Genomic DNA, 6,000 nt, shown 5'->3' on the forward strand with positions numbered 1-6,000 from the left:
CCAGATGATCTCACAGTCTCGGCACAGATATCATCATGCCTTGCTGATATCTCTGCATGGATGAAAGAACGCCACCTTCGGTGTAACCTATCTAAGACTGAGCTCCTTGTCATCCTAGCCAGTCCATCCTTACAACAACAGACCTACACTACCGTTCAAAAGTTTGGGATCACCCAAACAATTTTGTGTTTTCCATGAAAAGTCACACTTATTCACCACCATATGTTGTGAAATGAATAGAAAATAGAGTCAAGACATTGACAAGGTTAGAAATAATGATTTGTATTTGAAATAAGATTTTTTTTACATCAAACTTTGCTTTCGTCAAAGAATCCTCCATTTGCAGCAATTACAGCATTGCAGACCTTTGGCATTCTAGCTGTTAATTTGTTGAGGTAATCTGGAGAAATTGCACCCCACGCTTCCAGAAGCAGCTCCCACAAGTTGGATTGGTTGGATGGGCACTTCTTGCGTACCATACGGTCAAGCTGCTCCCACAACAGCTCAATGGGGTTCAGATCTGGTGACTGCGCTGGCCACTCCATTACCGATAGAATACCAGCTGCCTGCTTCTGCTCTAAATAGTTCTTGCACAATTTGGAGGTGTGTTTAGGGTCATTGTCCTGTTGTAGGATGAAATTGGCTCCAATCAAGCGCTGTCCACTGGGTATGGCATGGCGTTGCAAAATGGAGTGATAGCCTTCCTTATTCAGAATCCCTTTTACCCTGTACAAATCTCCCACCTTACCAGCACCAAAGCAACCCCAGACCATCACATTACCTCCACCATGCTTAACAGATGGCGTCAGGCATTCTTCCAGCATCTTTTCATTTGTTCTGCGTCTCACAAACCTTCTTCTTTGTGATCCAAACACCTCAAACTTGGATTCATCCGTCCACAACACTTTTTTCCAGTCTTCTTCTGTCCAATGTCTGTGTTCTTTTGCCCATCTTAATCTTTTTCTTTTATTGGTCAGTCTCAGATACGGCTTTTTCTTTGCCACTCTGCCCTGAAGCCCAGAATCCCGCAGCCGCCTCTTCACTGTAGATGTTGACACTGGTGTTTTGCGGGTACTATTTAATGAAGATGCCAGTTGGGGACCAGTGAGGCGTCCGTTTCTCAAACTAGAGACTCTAATGTACTTATCTTCTTGCTCAGTTGTGCAACGCGGCCTCCCACTTCTTTTTCTACTCTGGTTAAAGCCTGTTTGTGCTGTCCTCTGAAGGGAGTAGTACACACCGGTGTAGGAAATCTTCAATTTCTTAGCAATTTCTTGCATGGAATAGCCTTCATTTCTAAGAACAAGAATAGACTGTCGAGTTTCAGATGAAAGTTCTCTTTTTCTGGCCATTTTGAGCGTTTAATTGACCCCACAAATGTGATGCTCCAGAAACTCAATCTGCTCAAAGGAAGGTCAGTTTTGTAGCTTCTGTAACGAGCTAAACTGTTTTCAGATGTGTGAACATGATTGCACAAGGGTTTTCTAATCATCAATTAGCCTTCTGAGCCAATGAGCAAACACATTGTACCATTAGAACACTGGAGGGATAGTTGCTTGAAATGGGCCTCTATACACCTATGTAGATATTGCACCAAAAACCAGACATTTGCAGCTAGAATAGTCATTTACCACATTAGCAATGTATAGAGTGTATTTCTTTAAAGTTAAGACTAGTTTAAAGTTATCTTCATTGAACAGTACAGTGCTTTTCCTTCAAAAATATGGACATTTCAATGTGATCCCAAACTTTTGAACGGTAGTGTATATCCAGCTCGGATCAACCCAACTCATGCCCAAAAAGTCTGCCCGAAACCTGGGTGTCATGATTGATGACCAACTAACCTTTAAGGTTCACATGGCCTCGATTACTCGGTTGTGCCGATTTGCCCTGTACAACAGTAAAATTAGACCCCACCTGTCTGAGCATGCGGCTCAACTCCTGGTACAGGCTCTTGTAATATCACGCATTGACTACTGCAACTCCTTACTGGCAGGTCTCCCTGCATGCACTTTCAAACCTCTACAAACGACCCAGAACCAACCCAAAACAGCACATGTCACTCCACTGTTCATATCCCTCCACTGGCTCTCAGTAGCTCCCGGCATCAAATTCAAAACCTTGATGCTCGCTTACAAAACAGCAACTAAAACAGCTCCTGCCTACCTGAACTCCCTCATTCAGGTCTACAATCAGTCCTGCTCACTACGCTCTGCCAATGAAAGGCACCTGGCATTTCTGCCACAACGGGGCCCTAAGTCACTAGCCAGACTCTTCTCTTCTGTAGTTTCCTGGTGGTGGAACAAGTTACCAAATTCAGTACGATCCCCTGAGTCCCTCTCCATCTTTAAGAAGATGCTAAAGACCCAGCTCTTTCACGAACACCTTCCCACCTGATGGTATTGAATAGAAAAAAAAAAAGAAAAATCACTTATATGCACCCTATGCATTGCTTTTGTGCACGGCCTGTTGACACCTATGTCCTATCGGACTTGAACCTAGTTTTTTTTCTACACTTAGTTGCGTTGTTGCCTCCTGACTAGAGCCTTGCTTGTGTTGTATTAACTCTCAGATGTACGTCGCTTTGGATAAAAGCGTCTGCTAAATGCTACATGAAACTGTAACATTGAAGTCATTCCCTGTAACATATAAGGCCACCTAACGATGTTTTAATGTGTTAGCTAAATTTTTTTCTTCATTGTGAGTAACCACTTGATGAAGTTTAAACATTTGTGTCCTACATCTGCTGTGAAATTTCATAATTTAATTGGATAAAATTTGATTGGAAATTGAAGGTCAGCCCAGACATATACTTCAGTATAATCACACACTATTGTTGCTGTTATTTGTACCCTTTAGAGAGCAGCGTATCCTTTATCCCCTCTGTGGAAGTATTTATGGCCACTTTCGTTTGTGCCAATGTGTGCTTGGACTGAAAAATCAGAGGCAAGAGTGTAAGTTTTGGTGTATTCTCTGGGCAGCAAGGTGGCGTTATTTATAGAATAACAGACTAATTACGCACTTGTAATTGGCAAAAGCCAGCTGGGGTAGGTTATTTCAGGCCAACAGCTGCCTCTGTGCCCATAAAGTGTTTATTATGTGATCTGTCCTGGTGGGGAGGCTTATTGGAGAACAGGATGAAGTGTCCCCCTTAGAAAAACAATGGGAGGATCGGAGAGACTGGGCCAGTCAGGACAAAACAGGTGTGCCAGGTCTTAAAAGGTACTATGTGTAATATTTCAAGCTGATATAGTTAACTCTGGAGAGGTGAGCAGTTTTGACACCCCACCCCCTTAATCTCTTAGTTACACCAACATTGTCGTTGTGAAGCACTTCTGTACTTAAAGGCGAAAGTGTTTATCAAGGTGAACGCCATTTGGTCTATTATAAGCAACCCTTTACAATTTCACATCGGAGACGCAATGTCAGTCTCCTCTCATCAGCACAGCGAGGTTTTACGGACCGTAAAAACATGTCAAAGTGAGAAATCCTTCCAAAAAAAATTTTTTTTTGGGAGGGGGGGGGGCACACATACTGCATATTTCAACAAGCTCTGTGGTCAAGTCAAGTCAATTTTATTTGTCATCTTCAATTATTAGTTTTAGGAAAAGTCTTCCCCCTATGGATTCTTTAAATTGAAAAGACCTTCCTATTGTTACGGACATGGTTCAGTGGGAAGGAAGCAGACATTCAAACGATGCTCTGTGGACGTTGCAGTTGCAGAAAATAAACCGGTTGCACAGTACTCATTGCTTTATTTGTCGATTTTTATCTGTTTATTTATCTATTGCACGTGCGATTGTATGTGGAGGAAAAAGTATTTGTACACACAAGCAATCAGGACTGCTCGACTATGGCAGAGTTCATCCATCACACTGGATGCATTGCTTTACAAATTGAATTTTTTTCTCGTTCCTTTTTGATTCAGACAAATATTTGTAACAGTTGTTCCTTAGTAATTTGGGACATGATCGTCAAAATACACATTACCTCAAGTTTGCAATGTTGGCTCCGCAGCGACATCTATTGGTGAACGTTTGTTCTTAGTGAAGGCTGTCCTGAAACCGTCACATCCTAAACGCCACGATGAGTGAAATTATTTCACAAATGAAGACAAAATCAAAAGTTGAGATATCTCTAAGAAGTATTTGTCCACTATTGTAAGTGCTACTGTAAAGTGTCCATGTTTTTAATCTGAGGACTCCTGAAACAAGGATCTATACCTTTTTAAAATAAATCAGTAGGGATTACATGCACCTGTGAGACATTGTTGACAGAATACAAAGACACAGCATGGAAAAGATAAATGACAGCAGTCATCAGAATATACGGAAACATTAAAAATGATTACTGCAAAATTAGATTTGGCAGTGATACTTAAGAGGGATTTTAGCGTCCTCTCAATGGCATCCATTTTGACTATAGATTCTCCAACCCTATCCCTCGCTCTGCCTATAACCAGTTCTGTTTCTTCTGTTTGATTTCATTTGTGTGCACTGAATATAAGTTGAACCACATGACATTGTCACAACTGAGCTTTATTATGCTCAGGAATTCGATAAATATTCAGTAGCTAAAAATGAGAAACATCTCAACACTGCACCCTCAGCTTTGGATATGAAGTGTTTTAACCAATGTGGCCACTTTCTCAAATTATTATCAATTTATTCTGCACCAGTTCATCATTTTAGTATGTTTAGAATAAATTTAAGTATGGCAAACAGGTCATTCACAATTCACCAGTTTCTCTCAGCAGCCTCTCCGTGAATGCGTATCAAGGCAAACGGAAGCTGCCAAGCCTGGGATTTATCACGCATACGGGCACAGCCTTGTTTTGACCAACCAAAACTGAGGGACCAAGCTCCACCATCAGCTAAACAAAGTCCAGTGGAAAGGACACAAGGTCAGGGGGTAAATATATAGAGAGGTCAATAAAATGGAAATAAAATTACACAATAGCAACAATTGGCGTGGCGTTAGTAAAAATATTTGGGTGGGCCTACTCTCAGAAGGAAACACAGGAGATGGGCTCTCTGGTGCACCGTGCATGAATTTATTCAACCAAAACATGAGCCGTTGAAGCTGACTCTAAGTGCATCAGTTCTGCGTTTCTTTACTGTCCATTTGAAGCTAGAAGAGGGACGTAATCGTCTGGTGAAACCTGTCTCAACTGGTTGCTAACAGTCGGAGAGATTGACCCCAAGAAGTTTTGCTCACAGGTCACAGGGCATACTGAATTTTATCTTATGTCTTGCTTGGACTGTTGCCCAAGGTTTCATTAATCAGGTGCAGCACACCCTTGGATTTTCCACCTTAGTTTAAAGTAAGAAAAAGATCATCCCGGCGGCATTGGGTACCTCTACAATACTGTAACGTGCATGGATAAGAAGACACACTGGCCGCTGGCTGGCGGGTCTGACCCTTCGGTCGAGCGGTTAGCGACGGCTCCTGCGGCCCGGGCGACACGGGTTCGCTTCCCGGCCCCGGCAGCTCCTGTGGTTGCGTTGTCCCCCGAATTCGCTACAATACAAACAAGCCGTAGTTTAATCTTGCCCATAAGGTATCTCCATCCATCAGTGGAAGCTCTTCATTAATGAATGAATTGTATTTACTTTACACAGATTCTTTTCTGAACATAAAAAATGATTTTAATTAAATGCTTGTATCACTGTGTGTTTATTTGTCTAAACCCATTGAACTCATGACTGAGGGTGTGTATGTGTGTATTGATGTATTCCTGATGAGATAAGGAATGATGATAGCTGATCCTTACACCTCCTCCTTCGAGTTGAACTGTATTTACTTGCCATTTTAGACGTCTGTCTCTGTACACATAAAAAAGGATCACTGTGGGGGGAAAAACCCAACACAATTAATAAATGTAAATCTTTCAGAACTTGTTCTTTTCAGACAAATCTCAATTTGAGATTTCATCTGTTTATATACATTGCATTTAATAGTTCAGTAGAGAGGGCTTACATACTTGATCAGCATTACACT

Source organism: Lampris incognitus, chromosome 5 (assembly GCF_029633865.1).
Source record: "Lampris incognitus isolate fLamInc1 chromosome 5, fLamInc1.hap2, whole genome shotgun sequence".
NCBI classification, from domain to species: Eukaryota; Metazoa; Chordata; class Actinopteri; order Lampriformes; family Lampridae; genus Lampris; species Lampris incognitus.